We start from the raw sequence: 22,901 nt of genomic DNA, 5'->3' as shown, positions 1-22,901 counted from the left end.
CCCCTGGGTAAATTCCTTAAGGGGTCTAGTTTTGAAAATGGGGTCATTTGTGGGGGTTTTCTATGGTTTTGGGCGCTCAAGAACTCTACATGTGTGCTATGGGGCCTAAAAGGACTTCAAGCAAAATTTCTGTTTTGAAAGACACTGACTACTCCTTTCATTTTGGGCCCCGTTGTGGACTCAGATATAACAATAGGGCCACAATGGGTATGTCTCTGAACACGGGACAAACAGGGGGATCCATTTTGGGGTGCAAGGCTTCATTCATGTGTGTGCTGTACAAAAAAAGCTGTTTTTAAAATGACAGAATTGCCAAAAAAACGAAAATCACAATTTTTTCCTTTTGCTTGGCTTGAATTCATTCAGAAACTGTGGGGTTAAAATACGCAGTACACCCCTAGATAAATTCCTTAAGGGGTCTAGTTTTCAAAATGGGGTCATTTGTGGGGGTTTTCTATGGTTTTGGGTGCTTAAGAGCTCTACAAGTGGGCAATGGGGCCTAAAAGGACTTCAAGCAAAATTTCTGTTCTGAAAGACACTGACTACTCCTTTCATTTTGGGCCCCGTTGTGCACTCAGATATAACAATAGGGCCACAATGGGTATATTTCTGAACACGGGAGAAATAGGGGTATCCATTTTGGGGTGTAAATCCTCATTTTCATGTAAACTATAGGAAAAAAATATGTCTTTAAAATGATAGATTTGCAAAAATATGAAATTTTACTTTTTCTCCTCTAAATTGAATTAATTCCTGAAAAAAAACTGTGGGGTCAAAATACTCCTGACTCCCCTCAGTGAATACAATAAGGGTGTAGTTTATAAAACAGGGTCATTTGGGGGGGTATCTATTATTCTGACACTCATGAGCCTTTCCAATCTCGGCTTGGTGTAGGAAAACAAAGTGTTCCTCAAAATGCTAAAAAGTAATGTTAAATTTGTACGTCTCCTAAATAGTTAAAAAAAAACGAAAGTTTTTCCAATGTGCGCCCAAAATAAAGTAAACGGGTGGAAATATAAATCTTAGCAAAAATTTCTATATTATATTTGCACATATTTGAGATATTGCAGTTGGAAATGTGAAAAAATGACGATTTTTTCAAAATTTTCCCAATTTTGGCGCTTTTAATAAATAAACACAAATTCTATCGGTCTAATTTTTCCGCCTAAATGAAGCACAATATGTGGCAAAAAAACAATGTCAGAATCGCTTGGATATGCAAAACCTTTCTGGTGTTTTTCCATGTTAAAGTGACACATGTCAGATTTGCAAAATTTGGCCTGGTCATTAAGGGGCAAACAGGCTTGGTCACTAAGGGGTTAAAGCCCTCTTAGCTGAGGTTATGACAGCTCCATGCTGTCAGTGCCCGCAGGTAGCCTACAGCTTGGAGCTGTCATCCTGGGCTACGGGCAGTCCTCCCTGGCAATGCGATCGGCGCTATCCAATGGATAGCGCCGATCCCAATGAAGTTAGAAAATGTTTTTAAAAAGTTCGATATTCAGGATCTATTAGGGCAGCTGAGATTACATACCCGCCTTGTCGCCGCTCTTCTGCGCATGCGGATGACGTCACGCACATGCGCAGAAGGCCAGGAGCCCCGGCAAATTTAAAATCTCCTGGCTCCTGAAGGTCGCCGGGAACCAGGAGATGTTACCGGGGACCACGGTGAGCGGTCCCCGAGCCTGTGACCGCTGCTATCCAATGGATAGTGGCGATTGCAAAAAACTTTAAAAAAGTGCCAGTTTCACCTCCTCTGGTGGATCGGATCCATGAGGGGAGGTGAAAATACTCCCCTCGGGTCCTCCGCGATGTCCCCAGTCTCCCGGGACCCGAAGTCCTCCTCTGCACATGCCAATCATTGGGCGCGTGCTCAGAGGGGCTCGAGCCCCGGGAAATTCAAAATCCCTCTGCTCCTGGCTACCATGTGCAGCCAGGAGCAGGGAGATGTCACTGGGCACATGATCACTGCTGTCCAATGGATAACAGGGATCATGTAAAGTAAAAAAAAAAAAGTTCTAAAAAATAAAGTTTAAAAACTTACGTCTCATCACCCCCCACGGATCATATCTGTGAGGGAGGATGAAATGATGTACCTAAGGCCCCCGGATTTATCTGCGGACTTTACCCCAGTTTCTGCGCATGAGCCCGTTGCCAAAAGGGCGGACGCATGCACAAAAGCCGTGGAATGTCAGAATAATTTAAATTCTCCGTGCTCCTGGCTACAAAACTTAGCCGAGAGCCTGGAGATGTCACGGGCGGCCGCGGTGAGCGGTTCCTGATCACGTGATCACAGCTATCCAATGGATAATGGCGATCACGTAAAAGTTAAAAAAAAAGTTAAAGGTTCATCTCCCCCTCACCAATGCGATCGGTGAGAGGAGATGAAACTTTTTACCGGAGGCCTCCGTATTTGAACTCCGACGTGTTCCTTCTCTGTGGACCTTCCCAGATTCTGCATATGTGACCGCCGGCAAAACACCGGACACATGCGCAGGAGGCGGGGAGCCCAGGAAACTTAAAATCTCCTTGCTCCCAGCGACCAACGGTCCCCGAGAGCCCGGAGCAGTGACGGGTGGCCTCGTTGGGCGGTCCCCAGTCACATGATAAAAGGTAGTGCTCTAACACAGGTCGGTCTCACATGACCGGATAGGAATTACGGATTCCGCATGCGTCTGATCCGCGGTAATACGCAGATCAATCGCATTGGATTACACAATTCCGCTCACATTAGTGGGTCAGAATTGCGTAATCCACTCGCAGAAAAGAGAACGCAGCAGGTTCTATTTTACCGCGGATATCCGCAGCATAGAGCCCATTGTGCTCCGTGGTCGCGGATATACCCGCAGCCCATACGCAACTACCTTGTATACGGACTGCGGGTACCCGTGTCATCGCTAAGCGACGGTGCGGGAAATGCAAACAAAAAAAAGGTGTACTGCGCATGACCGCCTGTGTGAGTAGGCAGTTATGCGCAGTACATTACATGGCCGTACGCAGGGTCACAGCCGGGCTCACAGCTGGGATCCCCTGTGGGCCTCCGCAGGCAGATCCCACATCCGGCCGTGTGACCCCGGCGTTATCCAGACCGCTACCTGTGATCCGTAATTTACAAGAAGCCCCGGGAACGCTCGCCTTCATGCAGTTCCAGGAGCAGCTTGTTGAGCGTCTTCTGTGTGAGACCGCCGCACCTCAGCAGGCTTACGGAGACTCACGGAACGCCACTTTACACCCCATCCTGGCGCAGAGGTCTAGAAATACCCCCAAAAGCATGAGAGGAGGGGGGAGGGGATACCCGGTGTTATTGCCCCATGTACTCATCTCAACCACGTAATTACCCCTGTCTATGGACATACCACACAGTTCAATTGGGCAATGGGGCCTGGAATGCATTACGCTGTGCCCTGCAATCCAACGGGTATTCCTTTCATTATACCTCCAAAAGCAAGCCACAGCAGCACCCCTCAGTGGAAACCCACAATGACCCGCAACGACCCGCAACGACCCAAAACGACCCAAAACGACCCACAACGACCCACAACGCCCCACAACGCCCCACAACGCCCCACAACAACCCGCAACGACCCGCAACGACCCGCAACGACCCACAACGACCCACGACAACCCACAATGCCCCACAATGCCCCACAACGACCCACAACGACCCGCAACGACCCGCAACGACCCACAACGACCCACAACGACCCACAACGCCCCACAACGACCCACAACGCCCCACAACGCCCCACAATGACCCACAACGCCCCACAACGCCCCACAACGACCCGCAACGACCCGCAACAACCCACAACGACCCACAACGACCCACAATGACCCACAACGCCCCACAACGCCCCACAACGACCCACAATGCCCCACAATGCCCCACAACGCCCCACAACGACCCACAACGACCCACAACGACCCGCAACGACCCGCAACGACCCGCAACGACCCGCAACGACCCACAACGCCCCACAACGCCCCACAACGACCCACAACGCCCCACAACGCCCCACAATGACCCACAACGCCCCACAATGACCCACAACGCCCCGCGGCGCTTTTACTGGATGCAAGAAAGAAGCATCTTTTGATGCATTTTTAAAAATATCCACTCCTGGCGCTGCTCTTGTCTATGGACGGATTGGATTCCTTTCATTATAGGCCTTGCCATGTGTCCTGTAAGTAGATTAGGACCACAAGGTGTATGTCTCTGAACACAGGACAAACGGGGGGGATCTATTTTGGGGTGAAAGTCGTCATTTATATGTGAGCTGTACAAAAAAGACTGTTTTTAAATTGACACAATTACCAAAAAAATGAAAATTGTATTTTTTTCTTCTGCTTTGCTTAATTTTATTCAAAATTTGTAGGGTAAAAATACGCAGTACACCCCTAGATGAACGCGTTAAGGGGTCTAGCTTTCAAAATGGGGTAATTTGTGGGGGTTCTCTATGGTTTTGGGCGCTCAAGGGCTCTACAAGTGGGCAATGGGGCATAAAAGGCCATCAAGCCAAATGTCTGTTCTGAAAGAAACTGGCTGCTGCTTTCGGTTTGAGCCCCGTTGTGCATGCGGACATAAGATTGGGGCCACAATGGGGATGTTTCTGAACACAGGACAAAGGGTGGGATCCATTTTGGGGTGTAAATCCTCATTTTCATGTAAACTATAGGAAAAAAATATGTCTTTAAAATGACATATTTGCAAAAATATGAAATTTTACTTTTTCTCCTCTAAATTAAATTAATTCCTGAAAAAAAGTTTGGGTCAAAATACTCCCGACCCCTTAGTGAGTACATTAAGGGTGTAGTTTTTAAAACGGGGTCATTTGTGGGGGATCTATCATTCTGACACCTATAAGCCTTTGCAAACTTGGCTTGGTGTAAGAAAACAAAGTGCTCCTCAAAATGCTGAAAAGTAATGTTACGTTTGTACATCATCTAAATGGTTAAAAAAAACACGAAAGTTTTTCAAATGTGCATCCAGAATAAAGTAAACTGATGGAAATATATATCTTAGCAAAAGTTTGTACAGTATGTTTATCGGTCTATTTTTACCACCTAAATGAAGTATAAAATGTGGGGAAAAACTGTCAGAATCACTGGGATGTGCAGAACCTTTACGGAGTTATTCTATGTTGAGTGTCACATGTCAGATTTCCAAAATTTGGCTCCATCACTAAGGGGTTAAACGTGCACAATGTCAAATTGATCAGCCTGGAGATGCTGCCATACAGGCTTGTGGAAATGGAGGCTTTCAAAAACACGATGGCGACAGTCCTGCGCTACTCGGTCCCCAGTCACCACTATTTTTCCCGGTGTGCCATCCCAGCCCTGCACGACCACGTCTCCCGCAACATAAATCGTGCCCTCACCAACGTGGTTACTGGGAAGGTCCACTTAACCACGGACACGTAGACAAGTACTGGCGGGCAGGGCCACTATATCTCCAGGACGGCACATTGGGTGAATTTGGTGGAGGCTGGGACCGAGTCAGAGCCTGGGACCGCTCACGTCCTACCCACCCCCAGAATAGCGGGTCCTACCCACTACCTTTGATATTGAAAGGTTTCAGGGCTTCGCCTACAGACTTGCTACAGAAATGTTACAGGGGTCTGCCTATACTCTTGCTACATCATTGTTACAGGGGTCCGCCTATAGACTTGCTATGCCTGACTTAGAGGTCTCACGTGCCAACTACTTCATCCTGTGCCTCCGTCTCACCCGCCAATACTGTTAAGGGAAAGTTATCCCCATTCTCTTGGGTCACCCCTATGGCCGGAACCGTACCCTCAGGGTCAAACGGTTCTGGACACACATCATACACATTTGCATCATCATGAACCTTATTTGCAGACGACCCTCGGTGTCGCCACAAGTCCCAAAATAGGGGAAAGTCTCTCCCGAGGATCACGGTGTGCATTAAGGTTTTTACGACGCCCACCTAATGGGTGGCAAGTCCACACGGAGTCTCAAGTCTTACAAGGGCAATAGGATACTCCTTGGTGTCCCCATGCACACACACAACCCCCATGCGACGGCTGGTGAAGGTTGTGGGATCGACCAGGCTGGAGTGCACCAGCGTAACCAAGCTCCCTGAGTCCAGTAGAGCTGTCAACGCAAAGTCATTCACCTTTAGGTGACATAATGGTCGATCAGTCTCTGCAGAACATACTGGCCGTGCGAACATCGACCTCCGCCGGGCAGAGTCGCAGTCCATGGGTTCCCCAGTGAGGGGACAGTTGGCAGCAAGATGCCCGGGCTCATGACAGCGCCAACATCGTATGGGGGCCCGGTCTCCTTGGGGTTCTACCCGGGACCCGAATGTCCATTTGGGGCTCCTCCTCTGCCCCAAACGATCCCCCTCTGAGCCGCCTCCCCTTGGGACACTTTTAACACCCCTTACATATGGGCCAGTCTTACCAGGGGCTCCAGCCGACTTGCTGTTCCCGGGGTTGGAACGTCCAGGAGGCATGGCTTGCAATAAGTCCTCCGTGGCTTTATACCTCTCGATGAGGCTCACGAGTTGGCCCTCATCCTGGGGACCCCCTTGTCCCATCCAGCGCTGAATTGCGGGGGGCAACGAGCGGATGAACTTGTCCAGAACCACTTTTTGTACGATCTCCGCCGGGGACGCCTCCTCCGGCTGCAGCCACCTTCTCACCAGGTGGAGCAGGTCCTACATCTGGGAGCGAGCTGGTAGGTCGTCTGCGAAAGTCCAGGCGTGTACTCGTCGGGCCCGCACATGGGTGTCCACGCCCAAGAGTGCCAGGATCTCCCCTTTGAGCTTGATATAGTCCTTGGCATCCTGCTCACCGAGGTCAAAGTAGGCCTTTTGGGGTTCTCCTGTCAGAAAAAGCGCTACTACCTCCGCCCACTGAGGCGCTGGTAATTTCTCCCTCTTAGCCACTCTCTCAAAGACCGCGAGACAGGCCTCGATGTCATCGGTGGCCGTCATCTTTTGTAGGGCCGCCTGTACCGCGGTACGGGTGGTGGGGAGAGAACCAGACGACCTCTGCACACTTTGCGCTAGGAGAGCATTAGTCTCGGCCTGAGCTCTCATGGCCTCCTCATGGACCTTTTGCTGGGTCGCCGCCACTTGTTGCTGCTGGGCCAACGCTTGCTGTTGCTGCACGTTCATTTGTACCAGCTGCTTTATCAGTTCCTCCATCTTGGCAGTATCTGATGGCTGTGCCGTTGCAGCTTTCACCCAGGACATGGGGGTTACAGCACTCTCCAGTCAATCTCTCTTGGGCGGTTGCCCTTAGCAACGGTTCACCAGCTGCTGCAGCAAAATGTCCATTAATTGGTGTATGTCTCTTTAAGACCGCTGCCCGCATCCAAACACCATATGTGAGGGATTAGCGTTTAGGATCGGTAGCAACCTGGGCATAAGCAGTCAGAGACAGTGACACATAGGATAAAGTCTTTAGTCCAGGCGTGGCCTGGGTTTATTTCCAAGCAAACAAAAGCAAAATACAGGCCTTAACATCAGGCAAACATAAAGTAAATCCTGCTCGTCTAAGCACTTACTATACATGGAGCGTCCCTGTCTACACACTGGTAACACAAATGGCTCCTGCACACAGCCAGCCAGGACTCTCAGACCTGCAAAGGTCTCAGCTCTGCTCCTGGCCCTGTAGGCCCAGGCTTTATAATGCCTGGTACCAGCCCCACCTGGTACGTGGGAGTGACCATCCCACCCTTCACTTTGGTCACTCCAGGAAAAGCCGGCCCGGATTATGCGGCTTGGAGCCACTTACTCACTACAACGTGTTAGTGGCTTAATGCCACTAACACTAAACTGCCGGCTTCCTCCACCGAGCCCAGGCTGCTCGGTGGCACGTATCTGCCCAAGCGCTCCCCATAAGAGAGCATCCTAGGCAAAATGTAACGGCCCTCCAGCACTTTGCCGGTCACTGTCTCACAAATGTTACTGGGGACTCCCTATACTTTTGCTACAGAAATGTTACTGGGGTCCCAGTGTATATTATACTTTTGGTACACCAAGGTTTCAGGGGTCCGCCTATACTCTTGCTACAGAAATGTTACAGGGGTCTACCTGAACTCTTGCTATAGAAATGTTACAGGGGTCCGCCTATACTCTTGCTACAAAAATGTTACTGGGGTCCGCCTATACTCTTGCTACTGAAAGGTTTGAGGAGTCCGCCTATACTCCTCCTACAGAAATGCTTGAGGGGTCCGCCTATACGCTTGGTACTGAAAGGTTTGATGGGTTCGCCTATACACTTACTACAGAAATGTTACTAGGGTCCGCCTATACTCTTGCTACACAAATGTTACTGGGATTTTACTATACTCTTGCTGCAGAAATGTTACCGGGGTCCGCCTATACTCTTGCTACAGGAAGGTTTGAGGGGTCCGCCTATACTCTTGCTACTGAAAGGTTTAAGGGGTCCGCCTATACTCTTGCTACAGGAAGGTTTGAGGGGTCCGCCTATACTCTTGCTACAGGAAGGTTTGAGGGGTCCGCCTATACTCTTGCTACTGAATGGTTTGAGGGGTCCGCCTATACTCCTCCTACAGAAATGCTGGAGGGGTCCGCCTATACGCTTGGTACTGAAAGGTTTGAGGGGTTCGCCTATACACTTGCTACATAAATGTTACTGGGGTCTGCCTATAGTTTTGGTACACCAAGGTTTCAGGGGTCCACCCATACTCTTGCTACAGAAATGTTACTGCGGTCTGCCTGAACTCTTGCTACAGAAATGTTACAGGGGTCTGCCTATACTGTGGGTGCACAAAGGTTTCCCATTGCGGTGTTGAGTAGAGATGAGCGAGCACCAAAATGCTCGGGTGCTCGTTGCTCGAGTCGAACGTTCTGTGATGCTCGATGGTTCGTTTTGAGGAACGAAACCCATTGAAGTCAATGGGCGACTCGAGCATTTTTGTATATCGCCGATGCTCGCTAAGGTTTTCATTGGTGCAAATCTTCAAAACCTACGAAAGTGCTGGAAATGACACAGAAACAGATAGGGCAGGCGAGGGGCTACATGTTGGGCTGCATCTCAAGTTCCCAGGTCCCACTATTAAGCCACAATAGCGGCAAGAGTGCCCCCCCCCCCAACAATTTTTACTTCGGACAAACCCTCATTAGCAATGCATACCTTAGCTAAGCACCACACTACCTCCAACAAAGCACAATCACTGCCTGCATGACACTCCGCTGCCACTTCTCCTGGGTTACATGCTGCCCAACCCCCCTCCGCCCCGCATGACCCAGTGTCCACAGCGCACACCAAAGTGTCCCTGCACAGCCTTCAGCTGCCCTCATGCCACACCACCCTCATGTCTATTTATAAGTGCATCTGCCATGAGGAGGTACCGGAGGCACACACTGCAGAGGGTTGGCAGGGCCCGGCAGCGACCCTCTTTAAAAGGGGCGGGGCGATAGCTCACAATGCTGTACAGAAGCAATGAGAAATCCAATCCTGTGCCACCGCCATCAGGAGCTGCAAACGTGGGCATAGCAATGGGGAATCCATGTGCCACACAGTATTCATTCTGTCTAGGTGTCGCATAGCTCAATCCACACTGCAAGGGGAAAGCCATCTGCACTCTGCCCCCTACCCAAGTCAGTCAGTGTCTTTGTGCCAGACAGGTCAAACACCGCAATGGGAACTAAGTTTGCACCAACAGCATAGGTGGGTCCTAGGAAACCCAAGACATGAACCAAAAATTGATCTGACCGGCCAAACATGGCAGACTTGCACCGCGCCCACGGCATAGGCCTTGGCCCACAGATTCAGCAATCCTAGGCAGGAAGCGGACTGTCACTGCACCCAGGACATAGGCCTCTGCACAAACCCTCAGCAATCGCGGGCCTACAGCGGACTCCAATGCTAGCGTAGCTGTGAATGTCTCATTAGCGCTGTATTGCTCCTGTAGTTTGTCCCAATGCAGTGCCCCGGATAGCTGAGCTAACGTCAGATTAAATACAGGTGGGCTTCGGCCCACACTGCATGCCCCAGTCAGACCGGGGTTTTCTATAAGTAGTCACAGGCAGGTACAACTCCGCAATGGGAAGTCCGTGTGCACCCACAGCATGGGTGGCTCCCAGGAAGCCACCAACGGAACATAAATAAATCCCATTGCAGTGTCCCGGATAGTACAGCTAACGTGACATAAAGTACAGGTGGGCTTCGGCCCACACTGCATGCCCGAGTTAGACTAGGGTTTTTTAATTAATAGTCACAGGCAGGTACAACTCCGCTATGGGAATTCCATGTGCACCCACAGCATGGGTGGTTCCCTGGAACCCACCGACGGTACATAAATAAATCCCATTGCAGTCCCCCGGATAGCTGAGGTAACGTCACATAAAGTACAGGTGGGCTTCGGCCCACACTGCATGCCCGAGTCAGACTGGGTCTTTTTTCTTGGGCCAGATACGTAGAACACCGCAATGTGAAAATGTTTTATTCCTGTAGCAAAGGTATAAGCTGACACCACTAACAGTTATGTTGCAGAAGTCTAGGTAGACCCCAGTAACATTTCAGTTGCAGCATTATAGACAAACCCCAGTAACATTTCAGTAGAAGCAGTGCAGGCGAACCCCAGTAACATTTCAGGAGAAACGGTATAGACAGACCCCAGTAACATTTCATTTGCAGCATTATAGACAGACCCGAGTAACATTTCATTTGCAGCAGTATTGGCAGAGCCCAGTAACATTTCATTTGCAGCATTATAGACAGACCCCAGTACCATTTCAGTAGCAGCAGTGTAGGCAGAGCCCAGTAACATTTCAGTAGTAACAGTATAGACAGACCCCAGTAACATTTTAGTTGCAGCAGTACAGACAGACCCCAGTTACATTTCAGTAGCAGCAGTGTAGGCAGAGCCCAGTAACATTTCAGTAGTAACAGTATAGACAGACCCCTGTAACATTTCATTTGCAGCAGTATTGGCAGAGCCCAGTAACATTTCATTTGCAGCATTATAGACAGACCCCAGTACCATTTCAGTAGCAGCAGTGTAGGCAGAGCCCAGTAACATTTCAGTAGTAACAGTATAGACAGACCCCTGTAACATTTCATTTGCAGCAGTATACACAGACCCCAGTAACATTTCAGTAGCAGAAGTATCGGTAGACCGAAGTTACATTTCTGCCGCAGAAATATAGGCAGACCCCTGTAGCATTACTGTGGCAGAAGTATAGGTAGGCAGAACAGAGTTACATTTCTGTAGCAAGAGTGTAGGCCAACCCCAGACACATTGGTGTACCATGAGTGCAGGCGAAGCCCATAAAAATTACTTGGATTACACTGTAGGCGAGGGCCCAAAAAATTTGTGTACCAACAGTACAAATGTACCCCAGAAAAATTGCTCAACCGAGAGGGCAGGTGAAACCCATTAATCTTTTAGCTTATTGTGGCTTAATTTGTAACAGAGCCTGGAGGCAGCCCTGTTAAAATAAAGATTGGTTCATGTTGAAATATTGTTTGAAAAAAGTTACAGGATCCTCCTTCTCCTCCTCCTCAGGCCATACACGCTGAATGGATGAGAGACAAGCAGCATGGGTACCCTCTGCAGTGGGCCCAGCTGTCTCTTCCTCCTCAGGCTCCTCCCCCTTCTCCTCCTCCTCCTTCTCCTCCACGCGCTGAGATATAGACATGAGGGTGCTCTGACTATCCAGCGACATACTGTCTTCCCCCGCCTCCGTTTCTGACCGCAAAGCGTCTGCCTTTATGCTTTGCAGGGAACTTCTAAGCAGGCATAGCAGGGGAATGGTGACGCTAATGATTGCAGCATCGCCGCTCACCATCTGGGTAGATTCCTCAAACTTTCCAAGGACCTGGCAGATGTCTTCCATCCAGGCCCACTCCTCTGTAAAGAATTGAGGAGGCTGACTCCCACTGCGCCGCCCATGTTGGAGTTGGTATTCCACTATAGCTCTACGCTGCTCATAGAGCCGGGACAACATGTGGAGCGTAGAGTTCCACCGTGTGGGCACGTCACACAGCAGTCAGTGCACTGGCAGATTAAACCGATGTTGCAGGGTCCTCAGGGTTGCAGCGTCCGTGGTGGACTTGCGGAAATGTGACCCGGCGCACCTTGCCGAGGAGGTCTGACAAGAGTGGGTAGCCTTTCAGAAACCGCTGAACCATCAAATTAAAGACGGGGGCCAGGCATGGCACGTGTGTGAGGCTGCCGAGCTGCAGAGCCGCCACCAGGTTACGGCCGTTGTCACACACGATTGGAGGCTCAGCGGTGAAAGCCAGCGGTCGGTCTGCTCTGTCAGTCCATGCAACATTTCGCGGGCCATGTGCCTCTTCTCTCCTAAGCTGAGTAGTTTCAGCACGGCTTGCTGACGCTTGCCCACCGCTGTGCTGCCGCGCGACACCGACTGCTGGCGACGTGCTGCTGCTGACACATCTTGATTGTGAGGTAGAGGTTGCATAGGAAGAGGAGGAGGGTGGTTTAGTGGAGGTGGCATACGCCGCCGCAGATACCAGCACCGATCTGGGGCTCGCTATTCTGGGGGTGGGTAGGACGTGAGCGGTCCCAGGCTCTGACTCTGTCCCAGCCTCCACTAAATTCACCCAATGTGCCGTCAGAGAGATATAGTGGCCCTGCCCGCCTGTGCTTGTCCACGTGTCCGTTGTTAAGTGGACCTTGGCAGTAACCGCGTTGGTGAGGGCGCGTACAATGTTGAGGGAGACGTGGTCATGCAGGGCTGGGACGGCACATCGGGAACAGTAGTGGCGACTCGGAACCAAGTAGCGCGGGGCCGCCGCCACCATCATGTTTATGAAAGCCTCCGTTTTCACAAGCCTATACGGCAGCATCTCCAGGCTGATCAATTTGGCAATGTGGACCTTTGAAGCTTGAGCGTGCGGGTGCGTGGCAGTGTATTTGCGCTTTCGCTCCAAGGCTTGCGCTAGTGACAGCTGGACGCTGCACTGAGAGACATTGCTGGATGGGGCCGAGGACAGCGGAGGTGAGGGTGTGGGTGCAGGCCGGGAGATGCTCGTGCCTGTGTCCTGAGAGGGGGGTTGGATCTGTGTGGCAGGTTGGGGCACAGGGGGAGAGGCAGCAGTGCAAACCGGAGGCGGTGAACGGCCTTTGTCCCACCTTGTGGGGTGCTTGGCCATCATATGCCTGCACATGCTGGTGGTGGTGAGGCTGGTAGTGGTGGCTCCCCAGCTGATCTTTGCGTGACAAAGGTTTCACACCACTGTTCGTCGGCCGTCCGCGCTCTCAGTGAAAAACTGCCAGACCTTAGAGCACCATGGCCTCTGAACTTTCTAAAGGTTGGGCATCGGTCACGACAAACTCCTCAGGTGAGAGAGGAACCATTTTTTTTCCCAATCTGGGCAGGGACCCGAGAACAGTTCCTGGGAGTCTGCCTGCTCAGAATATGTCATTTTCATGGAGTGAGGAGGCTGGGGGGAAGGAGGAGCAGCAGCCAGAGGATTCAGACTTGCAGCAGTGGACGGCGTAGAAGACTGGGTGGTCGATAGATTGCTGAATGCACTTTCTGCCATCCACGACAGCACCTGCTCACACTGCTCGTTTTTTAATAAAGGTCTACGACGTGGACCCAAAAATTGTGATATGAAGCTGGGGAGCCCAGAAACTTGCCTCTCTCCTAATCCCGCGGCAGCCAGGTGCGATTCATCTGCACCAGGAACTCGGCCTGTGCCCACACCCTCGCGCGCGCGTCCACGTCCTCTACCCCTACCCCTCAGCATGGTGGATTAAGAATCAAGCAGACACTGAGTGGTGTAAAAAAATGTTTGTGAATTATTGCCGCGCAGTTGGTGGCTGGCAGCGGTTATATAACGCTAAATAAAGCCAGAGATAAATTATAAGGAAGGATGCAAGCAGGACTAGCTGTGCACTATGCAGTTGTGATGCACCTCAAGTCCCACAGGCCACGCAGTGAAATGCACACGGTCACAGGTAGGCATAAGAAGGATTTATCTTTTAAAATATATTTTTTTCATTGCAATGCAGGCTATAGAGCGTGTATCGGACTTTCCCTCTATGGGTGTCTGTCACTGTACACTGAGCGGGCAGCTGACGGCAAACACAGAGCGGTGTAAAAAAATGGTGGTTTCTTGGCGTGCAGTTGGAGGCAGACAGCGCTTACGGTTTGCAAACTGCACCCAGAAATAAATTAAACGGAAGGCTGCATGCAGGCCTTGCTGTGCAATAGTGAGGTACTACAACTCCCAGCAGCCACAGAGTTAAATGCACACGGTCACAGGTAGCCCTAAGAAGGATCGTTGGGGTTCTTGTAGACAGGATTCCACACTACCACTGTTCCTGCCTGACCAATACTGTCCCTATACTATGTAGTACAGACTGCAGCCTGAGAACGCTATAGCCTGCACGGCCGATATAACAAAAAAAAAGTGCAAAACTGCTCCCAGCACCCACAACAGTAATGCACTAGATGAGCTGTGGCCCTAAGAAGGACCGTTCGGGTTCTTGTAGATGCTAACACTCTCCCTATAGCAGCAGCACTCTCCCTAATCTCTGCCAGCGTGCGTCTGTGGTGAGCCACCGGTGGGGCTGCCTTATATATTCGGCGGTCACTTGATCTCGCCAGCCACTCACTGCAGGGGGGTGGGATAGGGCTGGCACGTCACAGGAGGAAGTGGTAATGCCTTCCCTGCATGTCTATTGGGCAGAAAATGGCGCTAAACATGCGGGGAAGGAAATGGAATTGATTCGAGTACCGCGTGGTGTTCGTCTCAAGTAACGAGCGTCTCGAGCACTCTAATACTTGAGCGAGCATCAAGCCAGGACCAGTGTGCTCGCTCAGCTCTAGTGTTGAGCTATCTGACACCTACACAGAATGAATTGTGTGGGGACTAGAGATGAGCGAACCTACTCGGCCACGCCCCTTTTTCGGCCGAGCACCGCGATTTTCGAGTACTTCCGTACTCGGGCGAAAAGATTCGGGGGGGGCGCCGTGGGTGTGTGGGGGGGGGGGGGTAGCAGTGGGGAGTGGGGGGGAGAGGGAGAGAGAGAGGGCTCCCCCCTATTCCCCGCTGCTACCCCCCGCTCCACCACGCCTCCCCCTGCCCCCGGCGCCCCCCGAATCTTTTCACCCGAGTACGGAAGTACTCGAAAATCGCGGTGCTCGATCGAGTAATTACTTGAAACGAGTAGGTTCGCTCATCTCTAGTGGGGACACATGGATTACCCACAGCTATGTAAGTCGCGGCACCTTGGGTCACACAAGGTGGAGGTGGTCCTTAGTTGGAGGTAGTGTGGTGCTTAGCTAAGATGTGCCTTGCTAATGAGGGTTTGTCCGAAGTAAAAATTGTAGGGGGGTGACCGCCAGACTCTTGCCCCTATTTTGTCTTAATGGTGAGACCTAGGAGCCTGAGATGCAGCCCTGCATGCTGCCCCTGCCCTTCCCTATCCATCTCTGTGGTGTTTCTATGACTTTCTGATGTTTTCTGGGTTCGTTACTGGAAATGAACCCTCGAGCATTACGAAAAGTTCGACTCGAGCAGCGAGCACCCGAGCATTTTGGTGCTCGCTCATCTCTACTAGTTACATAAATTGTGACAGCACTGGTGCGGTGTGCATCATCAGTTGTACTTCATGTGATAGATATTAGGTAGGTTGCACGACCAGGAAACTGAGAACAAGAGTAGCCGAGCATGGACGGCACATGAAGAATACCAATCAAAACCTTTTATATAACAGCATTCCAAGAACATAAATAATTGTGTTTCTTATTTTTTTTTTTTTAAATCAAATTTTCTTAGTTTTATTTTTCAGATGAACAATTAGACAACAAATGCAGGGTACAATTGTCAGTGACAGATGGTCCTGATGGCAGATCAACTAGCGAAAGGGACAGCGCCGGCATACAAAATTGAGATAGAGTCTGATAACCAAGAAAAAGAATAAGCAACTCATTAACTCAGGAATACTCTGATGCTGTCGTCCTTGGGTCTAAGTTGGAGGAGGCTTCTTAGGAACCTGCATATAATACTCCAATATTTAGGCGGCCGAAGGCGTTGACTTTCATTGTTAGCATCAGCGTAAGAAAACCATCTTTGCCGGTAGACAAGACATCAAGGAGGTGGGGGCATGGGAGGTGGTGTGGGAGGTGGGGGGGAGGTGGGGGCATGGGAGGTGGGGGGGAGGGTGGGAAGGGGAGATGGGAGGGAGGGAGCGGGGGGAACGCGCAGAGTACCATAGAAACCGTCTCATTCGTACCATATTGGTGAGGATCTCACTGTCCACCAAATGGACCAAGTTTGACTGAATTTTTCATGTGTGTTTTTGGACCAGCTGTATAGTTCCTCTAAATTGTAAAGGTCGTCTACTCTCTCTCTCCACTGTCTCAACGAGGGGGCCACTTTCTGTTTCCACAGAAGAGGGATCAGGGACTTGGCAGTATCTAGTATCATGGCTAACATTTTATTTCTCTGAGGGTGGAAATGTTTGGAGGGCTTCCAAAGAAGAACCAACTCCGGTGTTACTTTTAAGTTCGGTGAGATTTGTTGTATTATTTTTTTCACTCCCTTCCAAAAGGGTGCGAGCATCGGGCATGACCACCAGAGATGAAGATACGAGCCTAGGTGGTTGCCGCATCTCCAGCAAGAGCCATCGTCAGTGAGGTTGTGGTCAAGTAGCCACTGTGGGGTTCGATACCAGCGAGATAGCAGTTTGTAGTGTGTTTCTTGTGTGAGCACACAGGGAGATAGGCCAAAAGAGGTTTTTAGGATCATTTCCACCTCGTTTGATGAAAGCGTAATACCCAGGTCCTTCACCCAGGAGTACAAAAAGGCTGGTTTGTAGGGGAGGAGAGGAGCAACAAAATTCTTACGTAGGTAGGAAATTTTTTGAAGGGGCAGTTTATTGTCTTGTAGTGCTTTCTCAAATGGGGTTGATGGCCTGGTGGATTTATATCTATTAACCCCTTGAGTGGCAGGTTTCCTACCACCCTGTCGTGCCCACAAGGGCAGGTTTTTTAAAATGGTCTAATCATTGAATTTCAACTAGTTTTGCAGTTGCGTCTCAAGAGCCATAACTTTTTCATTTTTCCATTGACATGGCCATATAAGGGCTTGTTTTTTGCGGGACAAGTTGTGATTTTTTAAACAGGGGGGAGGAAAAAAAGAAATTGGGAAAAAAGAAAAAAGGGGCCATGTCATTAAGGGGTTAAATAATGTATTAACTTCCTTCTCTGGGTCATTACAACACATGGATACCACATGTGTGATTGTATTTTTGATTTTTTACAAAGTAAATGGAGACAAGTGTTTTTTTTTATTTTTTTAATATTTTTTTTACTTTTTTTTTTTTTTTATTTTTTTTAAATTTTTTTTTTTTGTCCCTTTAGGGGACTTCCACAGGGACCCATCAGGACCCCTGATCACATTCCGGGGGTCCGATGGTGACAGCCCTTTACATGCTGCAGTGACAACCCTTTACATGCTGCAGTCACGTAGACTGCAGCATGTAAAGGGTTAACACAGCAGAGATCGGAGGTTTTCTCTGATCTCTGCTGTAAGAGCTGGTACCCAGCTGTCCTCTGACAGCTAACAACCAGCTCTCCCTGCCACAGAGACCATCGGCTTGCTTCTGACAAGCCGATGGTCTCTATGGCAACCTGTAAACAAAGCAGGACATTGCCGACATGTCGGCAATATCTTCTGCTGGTTTTTCAAAGCCCTTGCTTTGTTCTCTGTGGGTCTGTGCAGGCAGAGCACAATGTCACAGCTTGTGGCATTGTGCTCTGCAGCTCCCATAGTGATGCATAGCCCGGAAATCTTCCGGGCTATGTTGCTATGAGCAGTGGAGCTCGTCCCCGGAAATTTTCCGGGCGTGCCACTCAAGGGGTTAAGAAATATCTTTAACCCCCTCTCTAACTGTGCTTGCCGTAGGAAAGACAGGTTTCCCTCAGGGAGAAGTCTCTGAAGTATTGTAGCCGATGGTAGATGTGCTAGGGGGTATAGGTCAGACAACTTAAGAGGAGAAAGCTTTTTCCAGACCGAGGATGAGGACGGATCCGAAGGCAGATCAAGTATTTTCGTGATAGAGCGCAGTGGGAGTATGGGGGAGGGAGACGGGGACAGGTCCTTTCCAAGATCATCCCAGACTGCGCATGGGCCCTTAAGCAGCGGGTTAAAAGACTTAGCAGTGTATCTGGTTTTAGAGGGGAGCCACAAATCTTCGGTTAGTTGATCTCTGTTGTAGCCTTCCACTAATGTGGTCAGCAGTTTGTCACCGTGTGGTTGGGTTAGGTCCACCCAGTATCGTAGCTGGGCAGCCCAATAGAAGTCGAATAAATTTGGGAGGTCAATACCACCCTCGGATCTCCTCCGGGTCAGCAGGCAGTAAGCTAGTCTTGGCCTCCTCTTCCTCCAAACAAATCCCGTAAATGCAGTGCGTAGCGATTTCAAAGAAACTGGTCGGTAGGTGAATGGGGAGCATTCTGATTTTGTACAGAAAGGAAGGTAGGATGTATGATTTGATAATGTTTTTTTCTACCAAACCAGGATACAAATGGGATATCATATTTCTTTAGAAGACGTTTGACCTGGTTCAGCAGGGGGATAAAGTTTACGCTGTATAGGTCTTCAGCTTGCTGAGATAGTTTAATGCCTAGGTATTCAATTGAGGAAATCGACCATGTGAAAGGCGAGTTGGCTCTCAATGTGTCTGTCTGGGCCTTCGGGATAGAGATATTTAAGATAGTCGACTTTGTGTAGTATATCTTGAAATTGGAAGCAAGGCCGAATCCTTCCAGTACTTCCATCAGCCTGGGAAGACTCTTTTGGGGGTCTGTTATTAAGAAAACAATATCGTCAGCAAACGCAGCTACCGAGAGCACTTGTCCACTGAAATGGAGACCTCTAATTTCTGGGTCTTGCCTGACCTTTAGGAGTAGTGGCTCCAGAGCCAGGATAAAAAGGGAGGGTGATAGGGGGCACCCCTGCCGAGTACCATTTTTTATGTCGAAGAGAGGGGAGAGAGTGTCGTTGATTTTAAGTCTTGCGTAAGGGCATGTGTATAGGGAGAAGATCGCCCTGATAAACTCCAATGGGAAGCCAAAGGAGTGCAGGACCCCTTCCATATAGCGCCAGTCTACCCTATCAAATGCCTTTTCTGCGTCCGTGCTTACTAAGGCTAGAGGTATTCTGTGACGTTGTGCGTAGCGTGCTGCATGGAGCAATCTGACGCAGTTGTCTCTCCCCTCCCTTCCAACAACAAAGCCCGCCTGTTCTCTGTCTATTAGGGTTGACATAAATGGCTCTAATCTTTTTGCAAGGAGCTTAGCCCAAAGTTTCATATCTACATTTATGAGGGATATCGGGCGGTAACTTCCACACAACTCCGGATCCTTGTTGTCTTTATGGATCAGAGTAATGTGGGCCTCCAGGGACTGTCTCGGCAGGGAGCCCCCCCCCCCCCCAACAAGTTGTTGAATAACTCTACTAGTTTGGGTTTTAAAATGGGGAGGGAGGATTTGTAGTACAGAATAGGTAAGCCATCGGGGCCAGGGCTTTTGTTGGGCGGACATGACGCTATCAATTCCTCCACTTCTGACTGAGTAACCTGGGCCATAAGTGTCGTGGCTTCTGTGGGATTAATTTTAGGGATGGTAAGCTGACTTAAGAAGTTATTTATCAAAGTTGAAGGGTCAACCTGCGGGTTGGGCGTGGAGGTATCTTTTAAATTATATAAGCTAGAGTAGTAACGCTGGAACTCTCTTGCAATCCCGGTAGTTGAGGGGCAAGTTCCGCCCGTGGAGGTTTTTATAGCGCCGATGTGGTTTTTTGCACGTGCTTTTTTGATTAGCGAAGTCATAAGCTTGCTGCCCCTATTGCCCTGGGCGTAGACCAAGTGTTTTAGATGTAGTTGTTTTTTATTAAATTTGGATTCTAACAAAAGCTTCAGGTCTGTCCTCAGGGCAGTAAGGGCATCTAGATTTTGTTTTGATTGGGAAAGCTTCGCAGCTAGTTCCACTTTTGCTATCTGCGAGAGTTTCGTGTCAATCTCTTTTTGGGTGCGTTTTTTAACGCGAGAGCCCAGGGCTATCAGGAGTCCTCGGATGAAGGCCTTGTGAGCTTCCCACACAATCGGGATTTTAGATTCGTGAGAGGAGTTCACACAGAAGTATTCCTCTAGTGCTTTGGATAGTAGTTCCCTTTATTCAATTGAGTCTAGAAGTGACGCATTGAGAGACCACCTCCACTCCCGGGAGATTGGGTGTGGGTCCCTTATGGTCATGTGGATCGGGGCATGGTCAGAGATTGTCATGGAGTCAATCTCTGCTTGAATCATGGATGTAAGGAGGTTGGAGGAGACCAAGACATAGTCCAATCTTTGATACGAAGAATGGACCGTCGAGAAGTAAGAATAGTCTCTGGTGGCAGGGTTCAAGGTACGCCAGGAATCCACCAATCCTAGTTCCTGTAGGGCTTTGCTAAGTTTTCTCACCCCCTTTGGGAGGTCTGAGATCGACCAGAGGAGGAGTCCAAGAAAGGATTGAATGTGACATTAAAGTCCCCTGCCATAAGTATTTGGCCCACTGCAAAGTGTTTTAAAACTTCTAGTTGTTGGAGTAGCCAGGGTATCTGATCTACATTAGGAGCATAAATGTTTGCGAAGGTCATTTTAACATTATTTATTGTACCTTTCACAAAAAGGACTCTACCCTCGCCGTCCTTGTATTGGGCCTCTTCAACAAAATTAGTTGTTTTGTGAAAAAGGGTCGAGACCCCTTTTGAGGCCGACGAGGGGTGAGTGTTATGAAACGCTTTGGGAAAATGTTTGCCCGGAAGGGAAAAGCATTTGGTTCCTTTAAAATGCGTTTCCTGAAAGAAAAGTATTTTGGTGTCATACCTTTTCAGGAGGAGGGCGAGGTTGTGTCTCTTGAAGGGGGAGTTAAGTCCTCTGATGTTAAACGAGGTGATGCGAAGTCCCACCATGGTGACGATCCTGAGCTATGGTACGAGAGGGCAGTCCAGTGAGAGAGCTAGACAGGGAACTCGAGCAGGTCCAAAAAGAAAAATATATTAACAGTCGGCACAAGTTATTGAGAGGCGCCGTTAGTCTGGGTGCCTGGAGTTCCAGAGGGGGTAAGGAGTATTGGGGAGGATACAAGAGGGGTGAGGGGGTAAGGAGGCAGAAGGGGATAGGGAGGAAGACAACACAAAACGGAGAGTGCACTACACGTGTAGTACAGTAAACAGACAAACTTAGCTTGAACAACTAACTTAATGCTTTATGGGAAGGCGAGGAGGAGGGGGTCCGGGATACCCCAAATCTCCCTCTCATGGTTGGGCGGGCTACTGAGGTCTCGCAGGGTCACGGCCCCAGCGAGAGATCAGAGTTTTTATAACAGCCTGGGCAGACCAGCAACCCACGGCCCCTAGGGAAGAAAAAGGAAAACAAGGGTAGCTGGGCCAACAGCCCAGAATGTAATAAACTGTAGCAGTCAAAACTCGACGGAATTTTCAACTTGGATGTACATAACAATTCTGTAAGCGGATGTAATAGGAATCTAGTAATAACATAGGATATAAAAGGAACACTTGGTCTGGCCCGGGACGAGAACATGGCCTTCAAACCGTCCTCTGCACAACCCACGGCGCCGAAGCCAAGGCCCCCAGATTTAGGTCAGGAGACCTTTAACCACGTCGGCCGCAGACGGGGGGAAGTCGGTGGCAACGTCTGATCGTCCAATTGCCGGACGAAACTCGGGGTTCCCCAGATGATACTCAGCAATACTGAGGGGGGACTCAGGTCAAGTCGTCTCTGGGTTTCTTTTTCCCTCTGGGGGATTTAGATCTACTCGTTGGAAGCCATCTTTCCGGATTCTCCAGTTGGTGAAATTGGGGTGGGTCTGGGAGTGGTTGCCAATTAGGGAGTTCAATAGGGTCGATCTCAAGGATTGTCCAAAGATTCTGTAGATCTTCGTTGGTGCGAATATTGATTTTTTTGCCCTTATGAAAGCAGCTCAGTCCAAATGGGAAGAGCCATGAATATTTTATATCCATAGATTTGAGTGTCTCCAAGAGTGGTTGAAGAATGCGGTGCTTTGCCAAGGTGGAAGGGGCAAGGTCTTGGAAGATTTGTATCGGAGACTCAGCATAATTCAGATCTCTGTTAAATCTTGCAGCTCTCAGTATGGCGGCAGCATCAGGGAAAGCGAGCACCTTACAAATGATGTCCCGGGGAGGGTCAGAATCGTTCAGCAGGGGTCTGAGCGCTCTATGAATTCTTTCGATAATTATGGAGCTGGCCCTCTCTGTTCCCAGCAGTAATTCGAAAATTTATTTTCGATTTTCGGTAGACTTTCGCCGGGGTGGGATTAGGGCAACCCTTTAATGTGAACGTTATTGCGCTGATTTCTGTTTTCAAGATCCTCCTGCATCAGGAGGGTCTTGTTGAGGTGATTGTGCTGTTCCTTTAAGACCCGCTCTAACTGCAAGGAGTGGGTAGTGATGGCTGACGTTGCGGTCTCAAGCTCTTCCACCCTGTGCCCCATCTGTCTAAAGTCCTCCTTAATCTCGGCTAGGTCAGCGCTTATGGGGCGCAGGGCATGGGAGATCAGGTCTCTCATAAAGGATTTAGAGACCGTTTCCCCTTCGGAGCACGACTCCTCCTCCTCCCCCTTGCTAGGAGCAGATATGAGTTCCCTGCCGGTGCCATCTTGGCAGAGGGGCGTGGGGACCTTGCAGACCGATCTCTGAAGAATCGCTGCATATCTACTTGGCCTTTTGTAACTCTAGGTGTTCCTTGAAGGTCAGTGTTCCTTTCTTTTGATGGCTTGCCCATTATTCCGTCGTTTGACTGCTGCTAGGGGTCAGCGTGGGTGCTCGGTCATAGGAGCGCTTCTCTCAGGCCGCCATTGCGCTCGGCGCCTTGGCTCCGCCCCCCTGCTCCTAGAC

Source organism: Eleutherodactylus coqui, chromosome 1 (assembly GCF_035609145.1).
Source record: "Eleutherodactylus coqui strain aEleCoq1 chromosome 1, aEleCoq1.hap1, whole genome shotgun sequence".
NCBI lineage: Eukaryota > Metazoa > Chordata > Amphibia > Anura > Eleutherodactylidae > Eleutherodactylus > Eleutherodactylus coqui.
Note: the sequence above shows the minus strand (reverse complement) of the source record.